This window comes from Cyprinus carpio, chromosome B25, assembly GCF_018340385.1.
Source record: "Cyprinus carpio isolate SPL01 chromosome B25, ASM1834038v1, whole genome shotgun sequence".
NCBI classification, from domain to species: Eukaryota; Metazoa; Chordata; class Actinopteri; order Cypriniformes; family Cyprinidae; genus Cyprinus; species Cyprinus carpio.
The window spans coordinates 9,208,252-9,223,344 of NC_056621.1; the positions used below are offsets into that span (position 1 = coordinate 9,208,252).

Sequence of the window (15,093 nt, forward strand, 5' to 3'; positions counted from 1 at the left end):
ACCAAGGTTCACAAAAAAGACCTACTGACTAATTTACCTACTGACTCAAGGCTGACTATAGAGAGAGAGAAAAAAAAAGACCAAGGATCACATTTACCTACTGACTCAAATCTGACTGAAATCGGCTACTATAGAGAGAGAGAGATATTTTACTGATTTACAGTATTTTCTCAGGTCTAATAATAATGATAATAATAAACTTTGTTATTGCAAATTCGCATACACAAATATGTAATGCTCCTTAAAAATTGTATATAATTTAATCATTATATTAGATTTTACACAACATCTATCTATCTATATATCTATCTATCTATTCAAGATGCGATTTGTGAAAAAAAAAATAGGGGGGGGGGTGCTTTTGAAAAAAAATTATGAAATGTTTTTAATACGACGGAAACTGTATTTAGTGTGATCTCAGTTTGATATAAACATTGTAGGCCTACGTTAGGCCTATTAATTGTAATGATTTAATGTCCACGGTTATTCAAACAACAAATTATATAGAGAAAGCGAACAAAGAACACAACGGAGCTTTTTGAAACTCCGAATCAGTTAAACCATTGCGTCGCAAAATGATTCACTGTTTCGAAGCTCCAATCGAGTCGCGTATCACAGATCATTTGAATCATCTATCTATCTATCATTAAAGTCTTGGCTACAAAAAGAATACAAAACCCCATCCAGAAAAACACTTTTATGTATTTATTATTTAAAATATCTCTAATAGATTCATACATGAACAACTGATGTTAAGCTTTATATGTTTGCTAACAAAACTTATTATGAAGCTTTACAAAAACAAAATGAAAAAAAAATGAAAAAATTATATCTGATATCTTGGCCGCATGGTAAAATTGTCGTTTTAGAAGTACAAACTCCTCAGACTAAATGGGAAAAACAGCCCTTTGGGGTCACAATCATGAACTCTTGTTCTTCTGCTGTGGAATCATGTTTTTACTCAACTGTAAACTGATCTCTGATGCTCCTGCTCTTTGAACTCTGAGTGGTTCAGAGTCAAAATGTCCTACCCAACCATGGCCTCACACAATTAATGTGTAACCACTTAGCCATCTGCACATTCGACACTAAATCTCCAGCGCTGCGGCTGACAGCTTCATCCATTGTAGCAGTAAGTTCTGCTATCGTTTAAGCTGAAGATTTCTTGGAGTCCGAAAACAAGATCTATGAGGGCACTGGTTCCCTGTAGGCCACACTAAGTATTTCACCCTTGTGTCTACACTCCTATCCACACCTAGGCACTTCTAAATCAGTATGGTGTATTTGAAGATCTACCCAACAAGGAATAACCAACATAACAGACTGCTAGACAGACATCACAAAGTTCTTGTTGACATCTGTGGTTCTTGTCCTAAGGTTTATTTGTCCTGTGAGTGTCTGTGATTAACTGTGTCTGTACTGTCTGCAGATAAATGTACCTGCAAGGATGAAAGGATTTACGTGACATTGGTCGGAGATAAAAAAAATAAATAAAAAAAAGTAAACACTATGCAGTTGTTCACCTCGACTGATAGTAAATTCATATCTTACGACTGCATGTGTGAGTACATAACAATTTATGGAGTGAGAAAACTGTTTATACATACTGCAAGCCCATAGATGTAGGTCAACATAATGATATTTGTGAGTGTTAATGAAGAAAGAGACAGGCTGATCAGGACCAGTTTATTATATGAATACTATTTATTAGATTATAATAAAGAAATACAATCAACTTTTTTTTTTTTTTTACAGGTATTACAGGCTTTTTAGTGATATGTGATGACGTGTCATATATACATATTAATACACCCACCTGTCTGAGCTATTACTGAAAACAGTAGAGGTTATGCAATGGAACACAAAGAAAGAAAGAAAGAAAGAAAGAAAGAAAGAAATATATAAAAAAAAAAAATTCAACTAATCCTGCACAAAACCTTTCCATTGTTAATTGGTAAATTTATAAATTAGAAAAAGAAAGAACTATGTAAAAATAATAATAATAATATTAAATGCACTAAATCCTAAATAAAGAACATTACACTCCAAGCGTACATAACTAATATATTAGTCATTTTAAACTAATGTTAATGAAATGCAAACAAACGTAATAGTCCAATGAGGACTTTCTGGAAATGTCCAATAAATTTCCTTACATATTACAAAGGCAAAAATATGCCATAATAAAATCTATAAATATAAATTAATATCTTAAATATTATATATATATATATATATACATATATAGACACACACACACAACTATTTATACACGTTTCATTATTCAATAATAAAGTAACTTTTTACACAACACAGTAAATTTACGCTTTTACAGTAAAAGTATATAAGACTTCCAAGAAGACAAACAGCTGATAAAAACATCATAATAATCTACAACGTCAGTCCACCCGTTATTATGAACTCATATTTTGACAAGAAGCAATGGTTTAAAACGTCTTGATGCCCTCAGCTTTTCACTTCACAAGATGTTAGTTGATGGACTGGAGGCATGTGGATTACTTGTGTATTATTGGGATGTTTTTTCAGCTGTTTGGACTCTCATTCTGATGGCACCCATTCACTGCAGTGGATCCATTAGTGAGCAATTGATGTAATGCTAAATTTCTCCAAAACTGTTCTGATGAAGAAACAAACTCATTTACATTTTGAATGGCCTGAGGGTGAGTAAGTTCTCAGCAAATTTTTATTTTTGGGGTAAAATATGCCTTTAAATGAATATAGAATTTTTAAAATCCTTTTAGATAAAATATTATTTAAAATATTGGTGCATTCCTTTTTTTATGCAATTAGTAGAACAAACGCACATCCTGTTTCAGTTTTAGTGTGCAATGTGTTTTATCTGTTGAGAGCACCGTGGTCTGTAATACCAGAAAGAACCCCATCCTTTCCTTCACAATCTCATTTCTACAGCTCTCTCTTCCTTTTTTTCTGTGACATATTAGACATAAGTCTCCATAAACATTACAATGGGACAAATTTCTCATTAAAATTATCGTATAATGAGTAATGATGACTGGCACCAGTATCTATTGTTTTTGAGAGTGAAAAAAAACCCCGAAAACAAAACAAACTTTTACTAGACTGGAAATGTTCACACTGCAGAGAACAGAGGAGGGAATGTGTAACAGTGAAAAGGATTTTCTTTTTCAACAAATTGTATTGATTTTATTTTAAGCATTGTTAATCGCTTAATTAAAATGTTGAATATGTCATTAGCATTAGTATTGACAGGACTTAATGTAGAAGTACTGAACTGGCATGAAGACAAAGATTACATTTCAATTACATATTTTAATTGCAAACTGATTCAATAACACTCTAACATTGTTGGGCAAGGGTCTTCAGCAAGGCCTGCTATTTACAGTTATCTCAAACTGACTTTTGTGAGTTTTTTTATTTAGATAGATAGATAGATAGATAGATAGATAGATAGATAGATAGATAGATAGATAGATAGATAGATAGATAGATAGATATAGATAGATATATATAGATACAGACATACACACACACACACACAACATTCTTATCCAAAATAAAACCTACACAATGTTCACCCATAAAAATAAATCACCCAATAAATAAATAAATAAATAAATAAATAACTGCTGAAAGTTCAAACTCATCTTCAAAGCCATTCAAGATGTTGATGAGTTTGTTTCTTCATCTGAACAGATTGAAGATAGAGTCCTCTATCCATAATATTGCTTTCTCTGGTGGAAAAAGCTTTACATTAATTGATTGACTTGAGTAGTGTGGATTATTGTGATGTTTTCATCAACTCTCATTTTGATGGCACCCATTTATTGCAGAAGACCCACTGGTGAGCTAGTGATGTAATACTAAATTTCTCCAAATCTGTTCTGATGAAGAACCAAACTCATCTAGATCTTGGATGGCCTGAGGAGGAGTAAATTGGCAGGCATTTTTTATTATTATTTTTATTATTATTATTATTATTATTATTATTATTATTATTATTATTATTATTATTATTATTATTATTATTATTTTAAAAAAATGAAATCAATGTAATGTTTTGCTGTCTCTCCCACAGTATAATGTAAAAGCAAAAAAAATATAATATCATTAAAAATAATCACTTATATGCATTTATCATAATGTTAATATAACTCAATATGTATGTTATTATAGTCCAGGATTATAAACAACACTGTTTGATAAAAATATGTAACAGAGGTTCTCTATGCACCAAGGGAGCCTGAATTGCCTGAATTGTTTCAGTGTGTAAGTATTACACAAATATAGTTTAATACAGAAACATAATGCTATTAAAAATGAAAATGATGCAATATGACCCATTTTAATGTAGTAGGCCAATAAGACAAATGGAGGAATAGTACTATGAAACCACAGCTAAATGCAGGCACATCAAGCCTCACTTTGTTTTCCCCACAATCGGCAATGTGGTCACACGATAAATATTTGATGCTGAATCACTTAAGCTTCATCCTACACTAGCTTACCCCAATTTGGCCGCATTCTGGTAGATGAGCAAACATGTTAATAGCCCTGGTTAAAACAGCAAGCAATAGTGGAAGCCAGTTATCATTTAATACAGAAGCACTACCCCTTCCTGCGGAAATCAACCTTATCTCATTTACAGAGAAGCATGAAGAAAATCTCTCTTTAGAGCTTGGAACCTACAGAACCAATTTCATCTGGTTATTTCTAAACATAAGGTTAGTTAAAAGTATTCAAAGAGAAAAAGCCAAATGATGTTACCAAAGCAGTTTGTTCAGATCTAAACTTTATTTATATGTACTCACTTTTATGCTGTATAGGCTTCTTCAGTTGGCTTAATGGTTCTTTGGCAATTAAAAAGCTTCTTGATGTTACATTATAGATTCTTCAGATCAGCACATTGGTTCAAATATCATTCATTAGCAGAGGAAAAGCGGTTATTTTATTCCTTAAAGCACCAGTACAAAGATGCAATACAAATTTGACTTAATGAATCAAAATTGATTTACTTTAATATGCATTCTTTCGCTTACTGTACAATCCAACAACAACTCCCTCCCTAATGTTCCTCCCCATCATTTATAAGAGCTTCACCATTTCCATCCACTAACTCAGTAACTCATGCATATGACACAGGCAGGTGTCTGTTTCACATTGCTCCCCTCTGTCAAAGCACTGACCTGCCCCATCTTTCCTCATCATGAGAGATACAGAGGAACGGAGCCACAGAGCCGTGGGGTTGAAGCCTGCTTGACAGAGCGGAGGAACAGAACCATCTGTCATTCTCACTTCCTACGTGTTTCCAATGCAGGACCCCGTACATGAACCATGTGTGCACATACAACATTTAACACTGTGAAACACAACAACTATGGGGTTGGAGAATGCATAAATGTGTCCTTTGATGTTATTTTAATTCATTTTCCCAAGATGCTGTTAAAAGTGTTTTGTAGGGAAAATTCGATACATACACACACAGGTGTTAAATATTACTTAACCTTTCTGAAATAAATATGCTATTTCTCTCAAGTCAGTTTATGTGGCATTCAATAAATTGCTTCCTTTTGTCAAAGGTCCAAAATCAGTTTTTTTTTGCCGCACAGTGCTTCATATTGACAGGAAAAGTCATTTACTTACAAGCTCAAGTCTGACAAGATTGTGATAAAAACCTTGACAATATATTTTGCCAGACGGTCTCAACTGTCTACATTTTGAAGCATAAATAAACTGTTGGAAAACCACTTGACCTCATCTAGCATCAGGGCTGCAAAACGATTAATCATGATAAATCGCATTCAAAATAAAAGTTTATGTTTACATACTATATATGTGTGTGTACTGTGTATATATATTATGTATATATAAATATCTACACACATACATGTATATATTAGTAAAAATATGTTAGATTTATATATAAAATATTTACATTTACATATAAATTATACATAAGTATAAATATATATATATACATACAAATATATTTTAAATATATACATATGTGTGTGTATTTATATATAATTTATTTATATTAGAAGTATATATTTTGTGTGCGTGTTTTTATTTGGAATGTGATTAATCGCTGTTAATCGTTTTGCAGCCCTAACTAGCATACTCCAATTTGGCCATATTCTGTAAAAGTAGCTCTTGTGAACCTAACACATTTAGTATTGTTAATTATAAATTAATAAAAATAAATTACATTGACTTATTAAATATATATATATAACAAAAAGTATTCCCACACTTTATGACAATAGTAAGAATTTTAAAAAAATCCTATGTAAGACTGCATGGAGGAAGGTGATGCTTTCATTTTGTAGGCGTACAATGAAAGTGGTTGTTTGAAATAGCCAAAAAAAGAAAAAGAAAAGCATCATAAAAGTCATCCAAACAACTTGTGCACATTCTTCTAAACCTTTTGAACCCATATGATAGCCTTGTGTGAGGAAAGAACTGAAATTAAGTTATTATTCACAAATAATCTTGCTCTACAACTGTGGTCACAATTCACTTTTCATTGTATGAAAAGCAGGTATATTCTTTATCTCCTTTTGTGTTCCACTGAAGAAAACATCATGAGGATGAGTAAACGATGACAGTTTTGGGTGAACTCTTTCTTTAAGCTTGAAGTCAGTTGTTACCATACAGTAGATCTTAAGTTAAAACATCAGGAATACCAGTTCTTTGACTAAACATTTCACATTTAAGTGTAAAAATAAATAAAAATTCTTAGCGAGCCCATTAAATCCCAAAAAGACTTTTTAACGTCCCACTTTTCCTCTCAAAATGAAAATAAAAATGGCATAGAACAGTCAATTAATCGCAGGGAATTTGATCTGCTTAACTGTCAGCTTCATTTGAACTCTGCACACCAATGTAAATAAACGAGCTTGCGGCATGAAAAAAAAAAAAACAAGCCCTTTAAAGGCCTTTTTAACTTGTCACAGCCACTGATGGCAAAAATAATAAACGCTAGTCTAGTTGTCTGCCGGATGTCCAGGTTTTCAGAAACCCACTCAGTCACCTGCACATCAGTTTTTTGCCTCTTCAGGGAGGGCAAAATAATGGCTGGACTCGTATTTGTCGATTGCGTTCCTTCATTAATTGCCTCTTCACGTCGCCTTCTCATTCTGCTTGTCAGGAACGTCATTCCTCCCTCTCATCACTCATGTCTGTTTGAAGTTTTCGAGATAACTGTCATCTCATTTCTGCTGTTGTTAACATCTCTCTTCAGTATGAATTGCATTCAACGTCTTTGTTTCCCTCCGAATAGGGAAAACAATTATACATTTGATCTTATTTACACTGAAGAGTGTTTAACTTCCTATCAGTCAAAAGACAGAAATAGTGATTTAGCCATCTTTCAGATCTAGAAACACACACACACACACACACACACACACACACACACACATATATATACATATACATATATACATATATGACGACTACTTTTATTGAACATCATTCTGATTTGTGAATAAATGATTCAGATGGATTTCGTGAACTGAATCAAACAATTATTTAAATAGGCTAGATTTCACTCCAAGCATGATTCATTTACTAATCAATAATTATTTTCTTTCATAAACTTTTTTGAAGGAAGGATCAAGGCTTGGAAGTCCATAATAATTCAGTAAAAAAAATTAATTAAAATAAGACATAATAATATATTTTATGTTTTGATATATTTGTAATAATTAAAAATGTATCAAAAGTGACAGTAAAAACTTACATTATTAAAGAAAAATGTGCTTCTCCAGCATACATGAATTTATTTTTTTTGTTTTTTTATTAGCATAGTAATTATACACAGTGATTCTGTAAATGTGCACTTGCAGCAATATTTAATAGATTTATGTCTCTTAAACGGATGTGTAAATAACATCCGACTCTTGACTGTAATGCATATTGTATACAGTCAGGTCATTTCACTTAGAAGAGGCCCTGATACTAGCGGCATCTTAGTGTACTTAATTGCTTTCATGCCTGATTGATGAGACAAGCTCTTAGTTCTGAGGTTTTATAGCATTAATAATCTTCTGTCTTGAATGGTTATTCTTTTATTTATCATACAGCGTCTGAATCATCACAGTGCATTCATATAGGAAGAACCGATGCAATTCACATAAAGCCCTGTGATTTAAAACCCAAAAAATGACAAATGACTTAAATGGCAGTCTGTTCCTCAGACAAAGCTATCGTATGGCTTCAGAAGATAGAAGGTAACTACTTTCATGGTACTTTTTCGGTCCAGAAAGGAAGAAAAAAATTAAGTAATACAAGTTTATAATAACATGAGGGTGAGAATGACAGCATGTTTTTAATTTTAGCTTGAACTGTTTCTTTTAATCCTTTGTGTGAGGCAGCAATGAACCATTTAGGGCTCACCAGTCCTAAATAAGTCCTGACAGGAAACAATCAATATCTGCCACTCACCAACCACCTTAAGACTCATGCAACCTCTGTATCAGAATTAGAAGAAGAGGCAGAAGAGAAAAAAGGAATGAACTGAATGGTCAAATCCAGTCTAGCTTTGTGGCTATAGAATATGAGGCCATAGACTAATCATGTGCAGATTAGTGTATGATCATAAGAAATATAGTAAGTAATAAATTATTTCACAATCTAAAAGAAATTTAGGGCTGGGCGATATATCTAACGATATGATCATGCGTATCTAGTCAGTAAAGCCGGTTCCCTGATTAGCGCTAAATCGGCATCACCTAGTTTCAAATGGAGCGGCATTTAATAGACAGAGCTGTAGATCACTGACAAGGTACGCAATATCGCGTTCATTATCGAAGGCGATTCATCTGCGATAATGAACGTGATATTGCGTACCTTGTCAGTGAACTATGGCTCTGTCTATTAAATGCCGCTCCATTTGAAAGCAGGTGATGCCGATTTAGCGCTAATCAGGGAACCGGCTTTACTGACTAGATACGCATGATCATATCGTTCGATATATCGCCCAGCCCTGAAGAAATTGTCTACATTTTGTAAAAGATATACCCTTTTCTTACCAAGAAGCTACCTATTGCTACCAAGTGCACTGAATTGCCTTAAAAGGGACATTTCTTCTACTCAAAGTCAATCAAATTTCATTGCTGCACATGTGGAAAATCAAACAGTTGCTGGTCCCCATAGCAGGGAAATTATTACTCTAGAAGTCAATATGGACAATAAAGAGTTTGGTTACCAACATTCTTTAAAAAATATCTTCCTTTGAAAGAAATTCATATTGTTATTTTTGGGGGTATCTGTCCCTTTGTATTTGCTTGTGGATTTAATATAACCATCCCATTCTCTTCTGCTGAAAGAAAAATGATGGGTTGGAAACTGTCGACACTGTAGGAATGACTTTAAACACTTTTTAATGTGTCCCAGAGACTACTAAATTGAAAATGTATTGTTTTAACACTTAAATTTGCCATGATTAGTGTTTTTATAGCATTGTCATTGCTCTACTTAAGATGTTCAAACTTTTTTTCACCTCACCAAAAACAGTCAGAACCACTTTTCAAACCTAAGAATTATTATAATAATTATTTATTTTTGGCTACTGTACCCTTAAGACATATGTAAATGACCCTGGTTTTGATTGGTTAACATCTTTGCATGTTAAAACTTATAGCATCATTTGGAATGCCCTTCATAAGGTTGAGCTGAAAACCAAATAGATGGTAATAAATGAATGGAGTGTGGTCATATGTTAATATGCATATGGTAGTTTTGTCATAACTTGCAAATTTCTGAATGACTCATTACGACCAAGTTTCAATAAATTGTCTAGGTGGACAGTAAAGGGAAGCACTGTTATGTGAACAAGACTATGTCTACATGGTACAATGAATCCTTTTTCAAAAGAGCAAGAAAAATCCATTAGGTGTCCTTTAAGACACAACAGAAAAATGTTTTTCATGTTCTTTGTCTGTTCCAGACTTTTGTCCTGACATTACACCTCGAATGCAACAAGAAAATGAACAAAACTCCAAATGATGCTGGAATTTTTGCCACAATGAGAAAGAGAAGCAAAAAAAGTCTCACATCAGTTCCAGTGTGAGGTCAGATGTGTGAAGGTTAGCTCATTACTTCATAACTCTCCACATTGTAGCTGAAGCGTTAGCTGATTAGGTATTCCAGGAGAGTTTGCGCTGTGCATTATGGGAAACAAACAACACAGGGTCTCATCAAGCATATTTCTTTCTCTCTTTCAATCTCACTCTCATGCTATATGGCTGTTCTGCACCTTCCGAGAACATCACTTCTCAACAGTCTTGGTTTAAGGGCTCTCATCAAGTGCTTACTTGTATACGCAGTTAACTTGAATAAGTTTCCAAGGTTTTTTTTTTATGGCAGAATACTGTTACAGTGGCTGAATTTTAAAAAAAAATATAATAAATAAATAAAAATAAGAAGAATGATGTTCTGAAGTGAACTTTATGCAACTGAATATACATGACACTCAAATCCATTACATACTGTAACTGCTTTTGTTTAATAGTGACAAAACATACCAAGTTAGTCAAGTTCAATTAAAAAAGTTGCATTAGTAGAATTAGGAGTCAGAATGAAATCACACTTTAATTTCTTGAAGGGATATTCCACCCCAAAATTAAAATTCAGTCATCATTGATGTAGTTTTTCATTGTGTGGACCTCAAAAGATTATATTTTTTATAGAATTTTCAACCATTTTTGTGAAATTAAAGTCAGTGGGGTCCAAAACACTTTCAATGACTTTTACTGTATTGTAAATACATAAATCAATTAATCAAACTTGACAGAAGAAAATTATAACAGGTTTAGACCAACACAAAGGTGAGTAAAGGACCATTTATATTTTAGTTGAACTTAACTGTAACATGTCTTTCTAATAAAGCATTCAGTTCATAGCTATGCTGAACACCGCAGTACAGAGATGTTACATTATACAGAGTAAATCTCTCCAGAGAAGCTCAAACAACTCCACTAACCCACACTGGCCCATCTCCTAAAGCCTGGATCAAACCACACTCTGATCTGAACTTACATGAAACCCAAAGAGCTCCATCTTGTTGGCACGTCTCTACTTTTTGAAGTGAAATACACATTAATGACCTCTGTCTGGCATCACTCGCTTGTCATTCTAAAGCATCATCCACCAGACTCACGGGGGAGCACCCTCCGCCTGCTAAATGATACATCAAGACAGTTCATCCGTCAGCATTGATTAGAAATTGATTAATCAAGAGATGATTAGAGGCAGAAGAAGGGAGGTCATTCGATTCATCATCCTAGACTGCCAGAAATTAAGTATAATTAAGTAACATTGTATTTAGTACTTTAAAATCGCACACAAGGAAAAGGAGTATAGTTCCAATTAGCGTGATCTAAAGATAACTGACCATGCTGATTTTCAAAATATTTTGTTCATATAAAATCAACCATATTAATGGTTAAATCATGGACAAAAAAGTGTATTTTAATGATAGATGTACCTTGTGCATATAGCAGTGGATATGAAATTATGACTGACGTTATAATCATTTTCTTTCAAGGGAAGCAATAAGAAAGACCTGAAGTGTTCTGTTGAATACAAAACAGTTAAGTGTGTAAAAGGCTGACAAACATTCACAACTAAGATCAACCAACGGTATCAAGAAATATGCGTTGAGTATTTTCAATAGTGCGCATTGCATTTTAACATCCCTGCGCTAACTGAAGCTGCTCAGCAGTTCACATTTGTTATTGCAGTGCCTTTAAACATGAAACTGCCACACATCAAGGTTTCAAGCAATAGAACAAGCAGCACCAAAAGATTAAAAATAATAAAAATAACGTGCAAAGATGAGAATGTCTTGGGATACAATTCACAGCAGGTTTTTCACCTGTGCCCATCATATACTGTCAGTTTGGGCTTCAATTAAGACAAATCAAGGAGATTTGGGTTAGGGCACATAATCATGAAGTACCTCAAATGTATGACTAGTAGATGCAGTGCATTTACAAGGAGTCCTCTTAGACTCAAAAACTCGTGACTAGTAATAAAGACTGGAGTCAAAAAAAGTGAAATGCAAGCAATCAAATGACTCAGCTCGTCTTATCCGTGTAGCTCATCTCATTTAATTTCATCAAATAAGCAGCCTTGACACATTCCCCAGCTGCAGTTCAGTTGCCAGCTTATATTGTGATCTTCTTGTGCCACGACGCAAGCTATGATGGAGCATTATGTTCTTGTCCTAACGCTTCTGCCAGTGTTCCAGAATGAGCCTGCCAATTCAAGAATACCCCGACTGGTGTTCCAAATACTAATTTCCCAGGGCATTGTGGGCTCAACTCCGAATCTGTTCAACCAACCGAAACCCTCCCAGATCCGGCAACCTGGGTAGCTGCTGATGTAATTGATCCATTTGTTTAGCAAAGAAAGAAAAACAATTTAACCCCGCTATCTCTGCCAAGCCAAGGGCTGTCAGTCATTTTCTTTGTGGAGCAAAAGAGGAGACAGTCACTTCAGTTGGCAAGTTAAAGTGAGAGCGCAAAAAAAGTGGAAAAAACGTGGAAAACATCGAGGATCGATTTAATAGCAGTTTAATTGGACTCAGTGGCTTGCTTCACTGGCTTTTGTTCACAGTCGCCATTCTTGAATCCCCGCTATCACCAACACCAACTCATCCCCCCAACTCACCTGCACAAATGCGTACTACATCAGGAGTACCACAATAACTTTCAGAGGAATAAATGAATGTCTGAAGAACAGATCAATAGAGCAAAGGTTTGGATCCAGTGGGAAACAGAAAGATGAGACAGTCAATGGCACACACAAACACACAGAAGGTCAACACTCGCAGTGAAAGACTAGTTCCTTAAAAAACACACATGCTCACACACAGCTGAAGAGAAGAAACTAGAAAAAACTTTGACTTGGTTTGTGACTGACTCTCTGGCCTTTGCAGGACTGACAAAGAGCAATCCCACAATGGTCTCTCAGGACACATTGATTGAGTTGGATTCAAGTGGCCTCTTTTTTCCTCCCCTTCCCTGGCTTTGAGTTTGCCTTCTCCTCCTCTGTCCCTTTTGGTTCTCCACAGCAGATAGAGAAAGTAACTACCTTTAGATAGCTGCCAAGGTATAATATGTAGTTATTGCTGTTCCTCGCTTTTGTAGGAGTGGTGTAGAGTAGTCGGACAAGTGATCAGAAGTGTAGCCGGAATGAAGTATAAGGGTGGGTTTTTTCCAAGACCTTTTGAAGTCTTAAAGGTCAAGAGAAGCATTGGCCTTCATTCTTAACAGCTGGTGACTGGATTGTAAGGTCCATCATTAGCTGTAAAGTGGACTTCAAAATCAAAGGAACATTGATGATTTGCTGGTACAAAGGTTGTGCTTCCCTCTCATTGCATTTGTTCGGAAGGTTGGGTGCTGCAAATGGACTCCGGCCATCTGAGACCGAGAGTTCAAGACAGCAATAGTTTGGTGTGAAAGCCTTGCTGTCTTGGATACTGAATGGAGTTGGCTTTGGTTAGACTTGTATTAACCCTAGAGTTCAAACATCACCAGTAAGGTTGAAGGGTTCTGGCACACAAGGTTACAATCCTGTAAGTCCAAACTTGCAAACATGTGAACAGAGATCGGACCGTCGCAAATCTATTTTCATAACAACACAAGCCAGGATTGGTGCACAGCCAGGAGTTACCAGAGGTTTTTGTGGAGGTGTTTTTTCTTGTATGTGTGAAGGGTGGAGAGAAAACGAGGGAGGGAGAAAAGACAAAGAGAAACAGAGACAATGACGGATAGAGAATCAGACAGGAAGTTAAAAGGAAGTGGAAAGTGAATGAGCATGCATTTCTGATTGTGTGCGCGCATTGCAAGGAATAGTTCACCCAAAAATGCCAAATCCATCACCATTTACATCCTGTTTGGTCATTCCAAACTTGTATAACTTGGAATGACATGACAATTCCAATCAAATGCCAATGATTTTCATTTTGGGGTGACATGATGCTTTAAGTGTAGTACACGTTCAGTGTGTGTGTGCTTTCCAGTTAAGTCATCTCCAACCTGAATTCTTTGTTCCATCTCTGGCCACACCAGAAATAGACTTGTTACAGCCTTCGGATCTCTAGGGAATCACTGTCCCCCGCTGGTCTATGGGTCTCCAAATCAAACGCCTGTTCAGATTTGTTCTGTTCTAACACCTCGAGAGACAAAGAAGGAGGCCGTCACAGTTATGGACACTCCATTTCCTTCCTTTTTCTTGATCCCTAATTCACTGGTTGTATTTATCAGTTGCTTCTGCCATCAGTTATTCATTACTGGTGCTTCGGACACTATCAAGATAATTGCCCCACTCAGATCAACAGCCAACAGGGGGGCTGTGCAATATACAGAGCCTCATCTTCAATGAGCCTCAGCTGTGCTGTTTAGTCTAAGCAATGCAAGAAGGTGATGAGCAGTAGATGAAGGCTGTCGCTTGAGGTGCTGAGTGTCGTCCCTCAAATCTGACAACTTGGTGATCTTTTCATACACAAACCCACAAACTCTAGACACATTTCCAGTCCTCGACCGGTAGAATGGATGGGTTCAAAAATGGCTTTTTTTGCCATCATGGGGGTGCAAGGCAATAAATACATTGGAGTGGAAGTGCTTGACATCCACATGCCATCTGCTCAGCCATGGGCCCTGCCAGAAAGGGAATAGGGTGGCATTTCTCAAGTTGACATGCATGCCAGTGTTTTGAAGAAGCGGCGAGGGAGCTGGAGGAGGGTATAAAAAGGAATAAAGAATAAAAAGAAAGAGAGAGAGAGAGAGAGAGAGAGAGAGAGAGAAGGAGGTGGGGGGAACTGTACTGTACCTAAGACATCTGTGATTAATTCCATCTTAAAGTGAGCGTGGACTCATGAGGAGTAAATATCATTATTCTTTGTGTGGCTTGTGGCTTTGCTGTCAAGCGCTATTTGCAAAGCTGCTAATAAAAAAGTGAAGAAAGAAACCAGTTTAAGTCAAGAATTTGTTCTGTTCTTAATACTGTAATGTACTTAAGATAACAGTTTATGCAAGACATATTTAGGTGAATAAAATATAAATCTATCAATTCCCTGAGAAA

General features: G+C 35.4%; 1 protein-coding gene across 1 annotated transcript in view; it reads right to left on the reverse strand.

The window, feature by feature from the left end:
* LOC109110590 (NT-3 growth factor receptor-like) overlaps nucleotides 1-15,093 on the reverse strand; it is a 241,719-nt gene that overhangs the window by 222,140 nt on the left and 4,486 nt on the right. The window lies entirely within an intron of this gene.